Consider the following 18,525-nt stretch of genomic DNA (forward strand, 5'->3'; position numbering starts at 1 on the left):
CTCCTCTGAAATCATTCCGCTGCCTGCCTGCCATTTCTAGCCCCTGTAGCTCATTTTTTTCCCTAATAAACTATTTTGAAGACAAAAGATACCACAAGAAGATTCCCTCCTTGAGATGAAGGCAGTCAGCACTCCAGGGATCTCCATGCTTCATGGCTGGTGGTTTCCCCAGTCACCTCCTGGCATGATGAGGTGGCTGTGGCAAAGGGGACAACTGCCACAGGGGGCCTGGCACCATCTTCTCACCCCTTTCACAGCTGTGCAAGGTGGAGGGATAGGACAAATCCTCATCCCACAGGTCACTCTTGGTCCTTCAGAGCACTGTAGTTAGTGGGTATATGCTTTGTCTTCTTCCCAGCTTGGACACTGGCTCTTTTTAGCTCTGAAATGAAGCCTCAGGAGCTGTTCTGGAGGCTGGTGACTATCTTTTGTTTCCAGGACCAGTGGGAACAGAAATCACCGAAGCACAAGCCATTAACTCCAGCCACTCTCTTACTTCAGGCAATGCAGAGAGATGCTGCATTATTAAAATGTACCCCTTCAGAATACTTTTCTGCTATAGAGAGAGGACTTCTAATGTCGGCAGGAGACTCCCCAGCCACATCAGCAGCTACGGATCAAACCCAGAGATCTTGTCTTTAGCTCTTCAGCCTGTACTGCAGCTCTGAGAGTGTCAGATCCTGCCCTGAGTGTAGTGCAGTGCCATCACAAGTACTGCACAGCACCACCAGGCAGCCTCACAGTTCCTCACCTAAGCTGCCCTGCTCAGTAAAAATTTGTGGAAAAAGCTGAGTGCATGTAAAAAAAAAAAATCTTTATATTTTTTTCTTAAACTGAAGATGTAAAATAAGGGAGACTGCAGAATTCTTTTTACTAACGGAAAGTAGACAGGGCAAGAAACACCAAGGAAGAGCCTAGACATGTGAAGCTACAGTCGTCACTCACATGGCTGTATTGTAGCATGGACAGCAGTCGGGTGGGTAAGTACAGCCTGCAGCTCTCTCCCACACCCGGGAAGGGCCGAGGCCCATCCCCCTCTGTTTTGGCAGTTTCAAGTGACATATCCGACCATGGCTCATAAATCTCAGCTAACCAGGGCATTTCCTTAGGCCCCCGTATCTTTGTTTAATCACTTTCTCTAGACCATGCTGACTTTCCAGATCTTGCATGCAATAGCTCAGCAGTTCCAGCAAGTGACATGAACGAACGCGCCGGCCCCATCTACCACCCCCGCAGCTCGGGCTGCTGCTGCCTTCGCTCACGCGCAAGAACAGGCATCTGCAACCACCCCGTGAGCTTCGGTAGGGCTGTTTCACAGCAGTGCCCCCCCTGAGGTGGCCTGGACAAAGGTTTACTGTTAGATATGTCCGCTTGTGCGGTTTAACATGCACCATCTACCATGCTGACAAAGATTAAATGAGTCATCCTTTAGCAAGTGTTCAGCTGGCCAAACTCAATCTCATGGGGATCTTTGACTGTAACTCAAGCTACTTAAATCTGTTCTACATTAGACTCCCGTCAGCCAAAATGGCTTAATTTAAAACTTATGTTGGGGTGTAATTGCACCTTTCAAAGCAGACTCGATAAAACCCAAAGATGCTTGAAAACCCAATGCAGTACAAATGACTTTTCATGAAAGGCTCCTAAATATGTAAGCCAAGTAGTCTGCTCTTCCGAGAGAGCAGGAATCTGACTCAAAATGCACCTCGGTTAGATCATGTCTCTGTCTGATACTGATCCATGGGAAAAAGTTGGTATTAGTACAAGACACAGTAGCAGAGAGTTTAAATTGTCCATGTCTGGGGACTGTTCTTTGAGTTTTCAGTGAATGCCTGCTATTAAAATCCTTGTGCTGTAAGTAGTCCAAAATCAACTATAATTTTAGCCTGTGACTCAAACAGAATTAAGAAAATATTTTAAAAGCAAAACAAAAGAACTTTCATTTCTGAGTCACAAACCAGCTGAGTTTGGTTTGGGGGAGGGAACACTAACTCACCTACAGAAGTAACAAGTGAGACAGTGGGTTGTATTTCCCAAAAGTCCAGGGAATACAATGCGTCCTGGCATTTTCCATCATTGGAAGACTCTAGCCTAACATTTAAAAATTAAAAGTTGGTATTTGCATGCGATAATAGTTTAATCTTTTTAACAATGATACTGCCTGGCTGGCAGTGGTGGTGAGGACTAGGTATTAAGATGCGTTTTTATAAATTGAGCTAATCAGTCAGGGCTGGCAGGATGGCTTTTGTTAGGATTACCAAAGCGATATCCAGAAGTGAAGGTGTTCATAGGAAACCCGACGCCAAACACAACAGTGTTTTGCATCGCAGAAATTAGCAAACAAGTGAAGACTCATTACAAAAGACACTCACCATGTGCATACATAGAAATGCACATATTTGCAACCAGAAAAAAACCTCACAAAATATACTGTCCTAATGACACTTTCAGAAAGCATCTACTATAGATCTCACGCTTGTCTCAATCCCAGCAGCTACCATAACTCATGCTGAATATTTACACCAACATAAACTCATTCAAAATGATGCCCTGTGTGTTAATGAACACCATACTATGATGTGATGAGCTACTTCTCCATGCAAAGGACTCATATTTGGGCAATAAACTGCATAGGCAGCTGTGCCATGTCTCCTCTACACTTGCTCCTCCCTTGAGAGGGTGTGCTTGGAAGGGGCAGTGGTGTGGGCAGCAGTCTCAGCTAAGACACAGCCATACTAGCATGAGGTGGAGAAGCTTTCAGACTCTAATATTTCTGAATGGTGTCTCCTAGACCAGTTCCTGAAGCTGGCATGAATTCCTGCGGGCATCTCGCCATTCAGTTCAAACACATCGCACTTGTCTGAGCACAAGTTAATATTTCAGAACACCTGGAAAAAAAAACCCATCACAGATGGTGAAAAAAGGATATTCTCACTTGCCTCCGTATCAAACACTGCAGGAAAAACATAGAAAGACATGAATGGGGTGAAGTCAGCGTACACAGGCAGCCACTGTCTGTCATCAGCAGAGCAAATGGCCCGTACCCTTAAAAGCACAGGCTCTGTCTGGTTTTAGCATCATTCATTTCAAATGGCTGCTGCCATATAATATACAGATGCTGTAGGTGAAATTAAACCTGGAACACCACAGCAACATATCATTTTTATACCAATCACTGATGTGAAAGGTATGCTCATGCTGGAATGTGACAATTTAAGTGCTGTTCCTGTCAATCTTCAAAAGCATTTGCAGTCAAATTGAGCTGCCCAAACTACTTTACTCTATTTGAAAAATTGTGAGTAATAAAAATAGTGCTAGATGATGATCAGACGAGACAGGTGGTGCTGAAATGAATTAGCATGTAAAGTCTTGGGGACTCATATGTATCTCCTCATCCTGCAAGAAGCTGATCCTTGTAATATTTTGATATAAGTGTTCAAAACAGAGGCGAGTGGAAACAGTAGGGAAAAAATGGTGTCTGAGCAAGTCTACGTCTAAACAGTGGGAAACCCTGAGGTGGAGGCAGGGAAGAAAACAGTTTTTGTACAGGAGAACATGATCCCTGGGGTCTTCCCTGGTGGGTCATGTGCAGAGCCTCTCCTCCATGGCTGTCGTAGCTGAGCAATTCCTGTTACGCAGGCGAGTGACTTTTTCTTCCCCCACCATTGCCCTGATTAGCCTGGGTGATGCAAGCAGCAGAGAACACACTGTGTTCACAGCCATACACACTCTCATCCCCACACACCCTTTTTCCATGTGGGAAGCCTGAGGGAGGCCAAACAAAGGGATTTTTCAAATTTCAAGTATGTACTGTTAGTACCACAGATACAAACAGGATTAAAACAGGAGCTAGCCTCTTTCTCCACTCAAAAAACCACTACTGCAGAGGCACTGCCTGTGCCAGTACAGTTGCACATCCTTTATCTTTGCAAACAGTCCTCAGCTCCCCATTCAGCTTGCTACATCTAACACAGGATTTAGTTAATCATATACAGCAAGAACACAGTCCTCTTTGTCAGAGCCCTGCAAGCGTAAAGGATTATTCAGGCAATGGGTGGGCATCACTTGAAATTATGACACTAACAAGGGTCAAACACTCCTTGTTTCCCATCCATTAGTCATATTAAGCCTGTGTAAGACAGGGCATCTGCACCTGCCCTGCATCTGCCCACCTCCAGGCGCTGAGCAGGCCAGTGCCCATAAAGGGGTCCCTAACGATGCTGGGGCTGGTCTCCAGACACGGGCAGGCTGGAAGCAGTGGCATGTGGCTGAGCACACAGTGGTTATGGCTCCCTTCCCCAGCAAAGGGCACCCACACGTAGCACCAGGAGGCTGGGAGGGGGCTACTGGCCCATCAGTCACTTCCACTACATTTGTCTTGGAAAGTAACTTAATGCATTTGTCACCAGTGCTCTGAGACAGGCTGTCACTGAAGGTGGTGCCTCAGGTGTACAAAAGTCTGTATACTCCTGTGCGAGGCAGCATCCTTCCAGCGCAGGGGAGATGGAGCAATCTGGATTCCTGCCACAAGCTGTCAGACAAACTGCAGTAAGTTATTTCATCCCTTGCCTTCCCACTGTATATATGGCCTCCCTGCTTTTGGGATGGGGCTTGAATGTTTCAGTAACATAAAGTGGGGTTTGATGTAAATTCCACCAACCTCCTCTCAACCAGCTACATCATGACATGTCAGCTCCTTAGCTCAGTCTCTGCTTGAAAACTTAATAGGTTTGGTCTGCGAGAGTGGCAGCAGCTCAAGCAGCAGATTCTAGAGGTGCCTCTGTTGGGACTGAACCTCAAAACAGTCAAAACCATTCCACAGATGCACCTCACACCCACTTGTGTTCAACAACAAAGCTTATGGGGAAAGCCCAGGTCATGACTTCTTGAGGTGAGCCCAAGGTGGACATGGTGACCCAGAAGTTCTGTTCCCTATGCTCCCATTGTGGTGTCTTCAAAATCAAAAATTAGGAATGAGCTTACGTTGGCTTAGGCTGGTAAATGGCCACAAGCTGCCCTACGCAGGCTGACATACTGTCATCCCAGGACCTACAACAGCCAGAAGAAATGTGTGTGGGCAGAATTCCTGAGTACCCAACTGGCCTCAAAAACCAGATAATACCATGGGAAAAAACAGGGATGACCCCTGGGAGAAGCAATCCTCTATCCCCACCAGCCTTCTTGAGAACGACTCTAAAGCTGTCTTCATTGCACATAAAGCCACTGCAGTAAATGTCTAGTGGTTTGAGAGCTGACTACCAAACACACTACCTAGATCTGAGCAATTAAAAAAATAACATATATATTCTACCAGCCAGCTGTTTAAAAATCAAGGGTACTAAGCACAGTGTGCAACTTTTTTCTGGAAAACCAAAGTTTTCCAAAACTAGTTTTTCCAACTAATGGAAAAGCTTTAGATGTTCAGAACAAGCTATTCTCTCTGCTCTGTTTGTTGGAAAGAATCAGACTACATAACAGGACGTAAGCACGATTCATTCCCATCGGTACCGCCCATACTGTGGGCTGCGATGGAAATGCCACAGGTCTGGGTACATGCTCTTTCGTGTGCACCCAAGGGAAAAAGTGGACTGAACTCCTTTTAAGAATTGGGCAAGGTTCCCATTACGGAGAGAATTCCCTTGGTAGGTTTGTACAACCCTATTACCATAGTTGGCTTTATGTCATCTCCTTGACCCCCCTGATCTGCAGAGGAGAGTTTTTAGTGGTCTGGAAGAGGGCAGTGCTGAGCCCTACCGTTTCTGAGGGATCTCACACTCCTCTGGCACTGGAAGCTCTCCAGGGAGATAATGCTGTCACTGAGCGATGAGCCCACTAGAACTGCTGACACAGCATTGCTTTTCAAATGTAAACAGTTGTTCATGGTCCAAGGAAGCATTTCACGCTGCCCAGCCCAAACATTTAAAAAATACCCCTCCTCTCCCTGAGTCTCGTTTAAGAATCTCAATTTAATTTTCATTAAGTTAATGAACTCTGGTGTTTTTCGTTTGCTTTTTTTGTTTCTGGACCATCTTTGGGGTGTACTTCAAGTTTTTCCTTACAAAATTCATGAGTAGAAATGCAGTTTTTTAAAAAATTCAAGCAGAAAAGATAGCCGCAAGTAAAACATCTGATATTGCAAGACATGATGAAATCACAGGAGCTGGGAGAACTGGCAGGCTGCGCTCTCCTCCTCCGTCCATGGCCTATGTCCCTTTCTGAATTGTCCTTTGTTTGCTACAGATTCACTCTAGCGGTTTCTCACACCAGAAATTAAGCCCTATTTTATCCACACCTGGCCCAGAGGGCCTTTGGCTCCTAGCCAGAACATACATAGCATTTCTTTTTATTGGCTCTTCCTTTCTCAGTGTCTCTCCCTTCAGGGTCCTGTTATTAAAAAAAAAAAAAAAAATCCTGGCTTTTACTGATTAAAGCGCTTACTTTCATGTTGATACATTTGCTTTGTACTGCCTTTGGGGTCATAAGGAAGTACAAATTATTTTGGATTTAAAGGGAGCTGGGAGAAAGCTGAGGAGAAAGAGAGTTATTATCGAGCATTCCTTTGGTACTGACACGCAGGCACTGATATTAGCCTGGTGATGATTCAGGACTGGGGAGGGAAATGGTATTTGGATAAAATGAGATGGCCCGTGATGTGCCTGCAATGGGCTGAGGGAACAGACTGTTATCAGCAGGGCCATGCCAAAGGACGTGCTGCGAGTGTGGTGGGACATCGAGCCCTGTCACAGCTGCTGCTGGGCTGGCCGCAGGCAGCACGCCTGGGAACAGGCATCCGAGACAGTGCATCGCAGCCCAGTGACTCAGACAGGGCTGTGCTTCCTGAGCCCACCACAATGCACACCACCATTCCCCTTACTGCCATAGCTTTAAACTTACAGGGAAAATAGCACCCAGCAAGCTGGTCTTAGCACATGTCTTGCATTCCAGAGGGGAGACAGATGCCTGACACCAGGGACAGTCACTCCGGACCATGCCTCTGCCAGATGTAGTTCCTGCATCAGGCACACATGTGCAGCCAGTCTGGGCCAGTCGTCTTGTCCTACCTAGAGGTGTCCATGCTGCCAGCTGCTTCCCACAGGGGTGCTCCTCTTCCTCCGTAAAATGCTGGTTTCTTGGCTTTGCTCCCAGCAAACCTCTAGGGTGCTGCTGCACACCACCACCTTCCCAGAGGCAGGCACAGAGCCCTTTGCTGTTTTGCTGCTGCCCTGAGAGTTAAGAAAACATGAGGTGAGGGATCTCTAAATTGAGACTCTCTGAGCTAAGCGAAACCTGCCCTGTCAGCTAGGTATGAATGTAAGTGGCTTCACAATGGGATGAAAATCTGCATCTGAGAGCCAGCCAATTCTGCCCTTCCAAGTGTGGAGGTCTGAGATCAGAGGCCTCTCTAGTGCACAGCTCACAGATGCCGCCACCTTCCTAATTCCCAGGGTTTGGGGAACTCAGTGCCAGTGGGGTCATGAGCATCCCAGAAGTCACTTACTGTCCCGCTCACCCTGAGCAAGCACCTGTGCTCCTCAGGCATGCCAGCACCTTGCTCTGACTCTGGCCTATCTTTCTGGTCACCCAAGACGTAGCGTGAAATCCCCGACAGGGGAAAATGACCAGAATCAAATGGGAAATATTAGAGGATTATAGGACAAGAGAGGTTTTCTTGAAGACTTACAGGTCTTTCTTCCCATCCTCCTCTTCTCCTTTCTGTTTCTTCTTCATATCTAGTTACCATTTCCACCTTCAAGTTCTCTTCCCTGATCTTCGAGATCTGACTGTGTGCAGGCTGCTTCCAACAGATAACTAGCTCCTGTCTAACCCTAGCGTAGCTCATTTCCTTCCTCCTGCCTGTGAGATGAGACCTTGTGCAATTATTGTCTGGCTGCTCCCCCCTAAGGGCTGGCGGTACCACCTTGCCTTTGTCTGATAAGACCTGCACCCTCTAAACATTTGCTGAAAAGCATGGAAAAAAAAGCTACATATACAAAGACCTCAAGCAGACTAGAGAACAGGATCTTTATCCAAATCTGGCGTCAATTGTCTTTTTAAATCAATTTAAACTGTAATAAGAGCCATTCCTCCCTTGTTCCCCCTCCAAAAATCAGCTGTAATCACAGGGCACTCTCAGTCTCACAAATGCTGGAGACCAGAAAGTGGCTCTGACACAAGTTCTGGGCAATTTATCACAGGAGATTACACTCAGGGAGGGTGCTCATGTGATGAGGATTTAACAGTCAATTAAATAACACCGACACTTCTAACAAAGAAGCTGGGATTAAGGAAGGACTCCAAAATGACTCCTTTTCCTTCCCGACTCTGATGCCAACCTTGGGTATCTCCCTGTTATTAACCCAGATGTTCAATTAAAGCCAGCCGGAACAAATAAAATTGCTTCTGAAATGTCACTACAAGGGGAATCAGATGGTCAGGTCTGCCCTTGGGGCAGCCAGGCCGTTAGGGAAGCGTGCATAGGAAGCTGTCCTGTGTCTTGGACTTTTATCAAAAGGATTCCAGCCATGTGTTTAGTGCAAATGATTACGCTGTTGCTGCTCAGGTCATTTCTAATGAGCAGGCAGGGAAGTACTACTTCTTTTCAAGATCAGCCACCACTGGAAGAATGCGGCACTGCTGGTTAGAAAGCCCACATTCAGCTGTGATTGCCCACGCATTTACAAAGAACACGTGGCAGTGCAGTGCTTGCACAGTGATCTGAACGTCTGGGCCCCGCATAGCACATAAATACACAAAAACTCTCCCTTCCCAGTCTCTTCCAGAAGGCAGCAGTACCTCTCTCCAGATCTCAGCGCAGCTTTTCTTGAAACTTCCCCCAAGTCACGACCACTGAGCACCTCTCAGTCTTGTCAGCTGCTCACTCCCTCCTCACCCACCCCTCCTGCCCAAATGTGTCCATTGCTCCTGCATTTATCCTGCTTTATCCCTCCTTACAAGCAGGCCAGGCCAGGCAAGGGGAATCAACAGACCCACTCCAGATGCTCAGCACATCTCCTGTTCCGGTGGCATCAACTCCGGTTTCGTGGCTTCCCTGCTCTTTATCTAACCACTGAGCCAGTCTGTCTCTCTTCACATCTCACCTCTTGTTTTCTGTTATGGTCCATTTGCCCTCCCTTCTTGGCCACGAGAGAGGGCTGCATCCAGCTGTAAAACGTCTCGTTCACCTAGCGCAATGCATCTCAAAACAGTGCAGGAAGAAATGCATATCTCCGTACTGTCTCTTCCATACTGTGTGACGCTGTATTGGGATGGTTTCTAAAGCAAGACCACAGGCTCAGCACTTAGGTAAGAGGCTTGTTTCAGGACAGTAAGAGCAGCTTGCTGCCAAACCTGTATTCACTTATCACTAAACACAAAACACTTCCATCTGCTCCTTTCTTTTAATGACTTTTTACAATAGTAAAAGAAAAATAAAATTATTGTGTCACTATTTTCCCATTTTATCAGTTTCTTTCCCTAAATACTGCTCCCCAGAGCTGTTCTTTGGGAATACCACTTTGCACTGTGTCGCCCCTGGTGCCAGAGCTGTTGGGGCACTGGATCCCAGAATACTGCTACTATTCTACTTTGGCACAAACAGCCTATTTAGAGGTTACCTGGATGTATAGAAGGACACAGCTTTTGTGACCTGAGTGTCCTCACCACAGAAGTCAGGGAGGCGATATTACACACTAGTGAAGGTAGCCAAGATGCTGAACTTTTTCGTATGGCAGAAGACACAGCCTTCCCCTCTCCACACCCCCACTTACACTGCAGGCTGCCATAGAGATTTGATGCATCTTCTTGATTGACACCACGTCCCGCAGGTTCATACCTCTTTCTCCACTTTGTGGAGTGAGTCCAGAGTCTTGTTTTATAGGTTCATCCAAAATGTCAGAGTTATTCCCAGCATCCTGTTCTGGACAATTCATCCCAGCAGTGTATGACATGGTATTTTCCTAAAACAGTGTTTTATGACGTCACTTCATCATCTAGCCCTTGTTCTGCAAGGTCATTCAGAAGTCGTGATAGTGGAGGCAAAATCCCCTTATGCTCTTTTTGGCATATTGGAAACTACAGACCTGTTTGCTGGAAGAGACAAAATGTGGCTGAAATAAATCCACAGATTTTCTGCTAACAGAGTTGCTAGAATAATAGCAAGGCCATGACTCCCTCTTTCTCCTAATAACTGTTGTGGCACATCCCTAGAAGGGACGTCTAACCACAATACAAATACATTTTTTTTCATGCAGCAGGAATATGTTGTTGAGAATCACTTGGAAGACACAAAAGTCAGCCTAACACTGTACTTGGGACCAACCACTTACCAGGGATGCTTGTCTTCTCACATCTACATAATTCTTTAACAGCAAATCCATGGCTTTCCATAATAAAGCTGTGGGTTTTTTTTCCAAACAGTAAACATAAATTTTCTCCCAAAGGTCTGCCTCATTTTTATTAAGCCACAGTGCCTTAAAACAAATGCTTGAGGCAAAACAAGAGTGAAGATACAGAGATTACCATGGTATTATTACGTCCTTCTCCTCAAGTAATCTTCATCTGCCAAGATGCAGGGGAGCTCTGCAACTGCAGTGATGACACCAAAAGGGTGACAGTGATGCAGGGAAGGCATTGCTATCAGTGTGTTTATGCTTCAAGAAGCACGGGGCTATTAGGTGGGTAATTACAAGTCCCAGGAGAGACACTGGCACTGCGTGTTAATGAAGACTGTTTGTATTCCAACAGACACTTTGGATTAGAAAAGTCAGATCCCAAAGTCACATTTAAACAACCTCCGTACTTCTGGCATTGTTTTTGCCAATATATGTTGTTTTACTCAGTGCATTTTCCAACCACGTGAGGGAGTGACAGCCAACCAGTAATTTGGGGCTGTTTGTTGGAACAGTAACGTGTTCTGCTGCTGCTCCGTAAGGCCACACAGACACTCAGAACTAGCACTCCCACAAACATTTTCCAGGAAGTAGTGACTTTTGGGAACCCAAAAGACAGAATGGAAATCATTGATCAGAACAAGCAACTGAGGATCCCTTGAGGCGACACACAATGCAGAGCGGGATGCTGCCTGACACTCTGTTTAAATTGGGTGGATTTATGAGCTTCTCTGATAACAACTGTTATCTGGAGCTAGAATCAGTTACTGCCCCCTTGGCTGGAATTTCTCTTGGTTTGTTCTGTTCCCAGCTCCGAGCACTTCTGGAGAGTGTTTGGTGTAGCTTTGTCTTTTGCAAATTCATGAGGATGGGAATCTAAGTCTAATGGTATTCTGTGAATTTGCATTAAAGGCTCCATTGACCTCAGAGATCCAAGAAAACTTTAGACAAGGCCAGGGCAGTAGGAGCAAACATGGCAGTACAACTGCGTGCCTTGGCGTAGCAGTGGGTTGCACAACGATCAGCACTTTGTGCCATTCATGACTCCTGGGTCCCAGCTACCGATATAAGAAATGGGTGACTGAGAACAGGCCCCCCTTGAGCATCGCTTTTTCCATTCCGGAGTCTGCAGATACCAGAGGCATTATCTCAAGCTGCAAAGCACTGTAAACCAGAGCCACTCTTTCCAGCAGTCAGCTTTGATATAACCCTCCCTCTCATTACCCACCCCCTAAGGGAAATAAAAATGCTCGAAAAGTCCTACCCCCATAAATGGTACTGGATTCAAAGAGAGAAAAAAGATACCTGCAAAAAATTGCATGTCCAAAAAACTTGTGGTGTAAAATTTCCCTGCTGAATAGAGGATAAAACCAGGGGATAAAACAGCAAATTAGGACACTCTCCTCTGGCTCAACTCTACTGAGTTTACTGCAAATCATCTTTAAAGAATATATTCCTTGTGTAACAGTTATTTAAAGAACTGTGCCACCCCATATAGCATTTTCTGAGCACTCCTCAAATTCTCATCACATTCATTTTAGAGAAGGGTAAATTCTAGTATAGGATGTAGCAGTCGACAGGCCTTGCTCAAAACAAATGTGATTGTCAGAAGAAGAAACTAGGTCTCCTCAGCCTTGGCCCCAGTGCTCTCGTTTTTCTCAATGCCTGTGATGCACACTTGATGGGAAGCACGCCAGGAACAGCTCCCTGCTCAGCAGAAACGAACAGCACTTTTTTTTTCTCTTTTTTTTTTTGTCTCTTTTTTTTAAAGGCACTGAGGTCACTGAGGGTTGAGAAACAGAACAGGCATGAGCCACAGGATATCTGACAAAGTGACATCGTTTGAGATTTTTACATAACCGCATGGAAAGCTGTTATACATATATGTGTATGAGACTTTCCTAAGTATTATTTTTCAGGGAATTAAGACTTATGGCAGTGAGGCAGCACTGGTTCCAGCTGAGGCAAGGATTAACTCTGCTGTCAGGATAGTCTCAAACCAGCTTGAAAAAGAAAACCCACAGAGGTGTGTGACAAACAATACATTTTGGAAAATAAAAAAATCTGCATCTGGGGCCTTAAGACCAAACCGGGTCTGATATCAACCACTCCGTAGCCAAGATCAGAAGCGAACACTGGCCGCAGTGTCGCTGGCAGGCAGGCACAGTGCCGCCTGTCCCGCACCTGCAAAGCCTCCCGCTCTCTGGACAAGTGCAGCATTTGGGAGAAGGTCAGAAAAATCTTACAAAATTGCCTCCCTTCACCCTGAGAGGGTTTGTGCCCAGCGCGGTCACGCTTGTATCACTTGACAAGGTGACTGCTGAGACATCAAATCCCTCTGCGATCAAAAGACCCAAAGCTTGGCGCCATTATCTTCTGCAGGAGGATGCAGGCTCTCCAAAGGCAGGGCTGTGTCAAGATGTGCTGGGTTTCCAGAAATATGAGCTCTGTGCTACAATGATCAAGCTCCCTCTCAGGTAATATACTTTGCAGCCTGAAAGCTGTTTCCTTAATCTGTCTTTTGTAGTTCGCATTTTAATCAGCACCATCTGGGATTAACTTCCTTTTATTTACTTATTTTTGGGTACAGGCAGTCTTAGATCCTCAGATTTTGGTCAACCTGCCTGGAAAATCTTCCAAGTTTGAGATTACCAGCTAACGTACTGAACTCTGGGATGATGGTTCCAGGCACCTGAGAGCAGACATGAGACAGCAGCAAAAGTGACCCATCAGCAGACACTGAATGTAGCTGCAGTGTTGGCTTTTTAAGGTCGTTATTTCCTCAGCACAGCTGGCTTGTGGGCTTGGCTGAGTGATCCAGCACAAATAACCCCATTTTCCCAGGAATGCAGAGGGAGTTTGCTGCGAGCATGGCTCCATTGGCCAGGACAGAAATCAGGCGTGCAAATCCCTTTCTTTTAGCCTCAAACTAGCCAAAGGGAGAATTAAATCCCCAGCCTTTCTAGCCCTTGTAGAGGAAAGAACTGAATGAGCCAGGGACAAGCTGCAAGTAATGATCTCTGCCACCTCCCCAGTGCACTACCCAATTTATTTTGAAGTGCTATTTTTATTCAGCCTCAGACATTTCAAACACTTTGCCTAGAGCATGAGATATTACATTTCCCGGCTCAATGACTAACCCATGTAGAGTTGTGCTAAACACTTTATGAAAGCGCTGTTTTGTGAAATAAAACACACAATATCCTAGCATTTTTGCTCAACCTTACTTGCCTGACAGGCACTGCAACCCATGAGAGAGGGCGACAGCTTGATTAACTTCACATCAGGAGGCCTGTGCATTGCCTTTTGGCATGTGTTAAGACATGGATCCAGGTGCTTCTCAGGACTCTGGTGCCATATGAAAGCAGTGAAAAGATTATTGCATTTACAGCCAGATACACAACAGCTTAATTTTGGTGTAGGTGGCATGCCCTGGTGCACAGCTTACCATCAGCTCATCAAAATGAGAAGTGTGGTTTTTACTTCCAACCCTGCAATAAACCCCAGTTGACACCGGGATCACCCTCCATCCTCTCAGAAGAACATCTGCCGTGGGTTAACAGGCAAAATACGTACAGCTCTGGGGCTCCCAAGATCTGCATTTTAATCCTGGTGCTGTCAGATGTCCGACAGATGGCTATACCTCACTTTCAGCACGCCATCGCTTCCCCAGGTGCGAAACATGGATACGTATATGTATATACCTATAAAGCTGGTGGACATCTGCCGCAGGAGAAGCACAACACAAAAACGAGGCATTGCTGAAGCCCATCACCAGTTGTAGCACCCAAGGTTTTTATTTTAACTACCTTTTAACCGGGACAAGGGTTGTGCCGGGTTTGGGTGCCCAGGTGTCAGCAGGAGGGCCTCGGGGGAGAGAAGCAGGGCCACCTCATGCTGGGCACAGCCACCCCACCACAGGGCACAGCTGAGCTCCTCGGCAATGCTGGGGCATGGCTGGGAAAATGGTGTAAGAACAGGCAAAATGGGTAAAAAAAAAAAAAAAAAAAAAAGTAAAATTGTGAGAGACAGCCCTACGAGTGCTGGGGCTGGGGGAGGACGGGCAGCTCTGGCCCCCAGAGAGGGTGTTCCCCTGAAGCTGAGCCTAGGAAAGGAAAAGGGGGTGGTAGGAGTTTCTCACCATCCAACTCCATTTAAATAAGCAATAAATTATTTTTCCTGTTTTGCATATGATAGTAATTGGTAAGTGATAACCCTGCCTTCACCCATGAGCTCTTCCATCTTATTTTCTGTCCTGTTGAGGAGGGGGAGCAAGGGAGCGGCTGGGTGGGCACCTGGCAGCCAGCCATGGTCAACCCACCACAGCACTGCAAAAGTTGGCTAATGCTCTGCTCCCAAACTGGGGGTGCCGAATCCTCAGCAGAAGAGACATGTGTCTGCTTTTCTTCACAGTCCCAGTCTGGTAGAAAGAAACCACAGAACAGGATTTATTAAGAAACTAAAGCTTGGGTACGTACAATGCAGAATAATATGCTTGATTCAGCCTGGCCATATTTGTTTTATTCGCCATCGGCTATCTGAGAATAGATGTTAAAATACCTTTTTCATCATAATACGTAAAAAAAATTTCCCACATTGACCTTATTAATTGTTCTTAATTCTTAAAATCTCAGTACCTGCAGCTCCTACTGAGATTTAGTCAAGAAGAACTCCTGTCTGATATTAAACAATAGTGTATTTGCCAGCAGGAAACTAATTAGTTTTCTATGTTTTTCCCATGGCAGATTAGTCCAACATACACATGGGGAAGCTGCCTCCCCTGGGATGCCTCAGTGCAAACAGTCATCAATGAATTAACTAAAATCAAAACCTCCCTTAACTTGCTCAAAGTAATCTTTGCAGCAGAGGTGTTTTTACATCTGTGTATCACCAGGAGTGACAGCAACTGAACAAAACAGGAGGTGGGAATAGGCAGCTCTCCCTAACGTCCGACTCAAAACCCAAACTGCTGCCAAATCTAGTGTAACAGCTCATTCCTCTAGGTAGGCTTTCCGCAGCCTCCAGCATCGCTGCATGCTTTAGAAAAATAAACTCTATCCCTCGCAAGCTGTCCCAGCCTCCTGTCTGTAGGGAGCACTAGTGGGACAGCCTCTGCTCCACACACTGCTCAGGAGCTTGAGCCGGGACGCAGAGAGCGGCACTAATGGATATATGTGAAGGCAAAAGACGCTCTTGGCCTTTTTCACTCCTCTCCTGAGTCACAGCGCTCCTTTCTGCCGTGAAGCACAAGTGATGCCCGGGAAGCACGTTGCCCCTTGTCCTCTCCCAGCCTTGGCAGCGTTTTGCCTGTTTGGCAACATGCAAGCAAGGGTGATGTTATCGAAGCTGCTAATCCTGTGCCCCCAGCAACAGAGGATGCAGTGGCCTCCTAACCCTGGACCTCTGATCACAACACACTTCAGCTGAGATTGACGAAAGCAGCTTTTCAACACCATGTAGTTCATTAAAGAGTGTCAAGGCTTAATGTAAATCTATAGATGTCTCTGTAGAGACATCTACAAGCTCCTACAGAAAAAACAGGTGTTTTAAGGAGTAGATAGGCTCTTGTCTGAGCAGCAAAATTTTGGCCAAAGACACTAAAATAGCCCCAGTAAAATCAGATGTCTTTAGGATGCCACTGCCAAGTCCTCGTAAGTAACAGAAAAGAATTTCATGACTTGGTGCAATGTAACCATGTAAGGGCAACTCTGTCCATCTTGTACAGTACAAGTACAGTTCATTCCCTTTCATGGCTCTAGAAGATCTGAACTATTCCTGTCCCAGGAAAACAAAGAACATTTTACACCACAATAGTAGAAAATGCAACTCAAAATTGATATTTAATGGGACACATGTCCTCCCTTGTTCGGATTTTGCAGAAATTTTTATAAGACCTCATGTGCTATGCAGTCCTGCTGGTGAGGATGGTGTGAGCCTTTAGCACAGAACTAATCCATTTCCAAACAAACTAGGTTTTAGGATACAGCACCATAACATTTCATAAGCTTATTTTGACAGGAAATTAATGAAAAAGTAATTTGTTTAAATTTTTTAAAATTCTGAAAAAAACCCCAGCAACAATCAGTATTACAAAGCAAAGAAAGCTTTAAATTACACCAATTCTTAAATACTCAGTCAATACCGACGTGTAAATTTGGTACAGCTGTATGCTAATGGAGTTTTATTGCTTAAAAAGCCATCTGAGAGACCTCAAGCTCATCTTGAACTTTAAAGCTGTCAGTTCACTTTGCCTTATGGAGGAATTCCACTGAAATCCACATGGATGCACAGAGTCCCAGGGGATTAGAAGCAAGTCAACATTATTTAAACTCTTTGGTAAACTAGGCATTTATCAACAGTAAACAGTTACTGGTTTTATTTAAAGTTCTACCCTAATGCCGAGGCAGAAGCAGCTAATTTAAGATATGTCAGAGAGAAACATCAAGTCCAATTAAAACTTATCTCCTTTTACTGTGTACAAAGTAATGAGGATTGGATGTAAGCCAAGGCGAAATCTCTCCGGTCTGGCGACTGCGTTTGTCTTTCCAGAAAATGTTTTCAGAGATTTATCTGCTGGAAAAATGAATTATTTCCAGGAGAGTCAAAACTAACAGTCCCACCCTCCTCCCCTCACCCCCCACCCCCCCCTTTTTTAATGCATCTGTCATGGTTGACTTGGAAGAAAATAGCTCAAAAATAAGGTGTGGGGTTTTTTTTCTCCTGCTTGTGGTATTTAAAAGGTATGTCTCATGTGCTTTCTGTTTTATTAAGTTCAACATGAAGCCTTTTTTTGGTCTTTTTAGCTGAGTTCCCCCTTACTTGAAACATGCAGGAGTTAAAAAATTCTATCAGCTTCGAGGGGGACTGGTGAATTCAAGTGCTGTCAGTGGGAAGGCAGAATGTGCAATCAAAGGTGTTTCAGTTTGCAGCTATGCCAAGAAGGGCTAACAGCCTGTCCATTTCGGTCTGCTCTGCTGAAATTGCTCCTGAAACGAAGGTTTAGTTACGTACTTCATTACATCTATACAGCAGCTTACACCTGAAATCCTAATTCACTTTATGATTTGAAAAAAAAAAACTTATTCCAATTAAAAAAACCACACCACACTGCAACTACACATTAACATGGCCTGATGTGCTATGCTTAGATTCAATAGATATCCATGCTGTCAAGAGAGGATCTTCCAAAGAAATATCCTCCATTTCGACATGTCTGAGAAGTAAGAAAAATACAGATAAGGGGAAAGATACGACACTTGTGGAGTTCATCCTCTTCCTTAGTTCGGAGGCGATAGCATCCCTATTCCAGGCTCTCCTGAGAGAAGTCTGAGGCTTGTTTCCCACACCCACAAGCATCCACAGCAAACAAGTCAGAAAGAAGCCACATGGTAACAGCTCTACATGGAGACAGCCTGCAGCATAAACAGGAAAGCATCACCAAAACACTTTCTATCACTTGAGAAAACTTTAAGAGAGGGCCTGTGCAGAGATTCGAGTAAGGACTACTGCAAACGTTGTCCTAGCGACGATCACACAGGAGCGAACACAGTGTGATCTGGATATAAACTCTCTCAGTAATTCTTGAGAATGTGCGGATCAGAACACACGACCTGAAGGACAGCCCCTGTGTAGTTGTAGATATTACAAAACTGGTAAAACGTGACTGGCAACGGAAGCTTTCAATATTATTCACATCACTTTGGTATACTTTAAAACTACCAAAAACATAGATGACGCCCTAGTTAAGTGATAAGCACCAACGACAAATGAACCTGCTGTGCACAAACAAAATCTATGAACACAAAAGCAGCACCTGGAAGAAAGGATACAGCCTTTTCTTGTATCCCTCCAGCAAAACACAAATCAGAGACATATTATATGACTAGAAAAGACACCATGCTTTTAAGTCCTTGTGGAATGACCACCAAAGTAAATCAGAAATCTCTTTTCCCCGACAGAAGTGCCAATGATTTTAATTAGACACTTTAAGACTCAACAGCATGAAGCGTCTGCTTCTCTGAACACCTATTCTTTCCCCTTTCTCATCCCCGTATCTTAGTACCAGCAGTTGCTTCTAGCTTAGCACTTAGTGCAATTCTCTTTCTCAATTTCTGCTGACAGCATAGGAAAATAAAGA

Source organism: Phalacrocorax carbo, chromosome 14, assembly GCF_963921805.1.
Source record: "Phalacrocorax carbo chromosome 14, bPhaCar2.1, whole genome shotgun sequence".
Taxonomy (NCBI): Eukaryota; Metazoa; Chordata; class Aves; order Suliformes; family Phalacrocoracidae; genus Phalacrocorax; species Phalacrocorax carbo.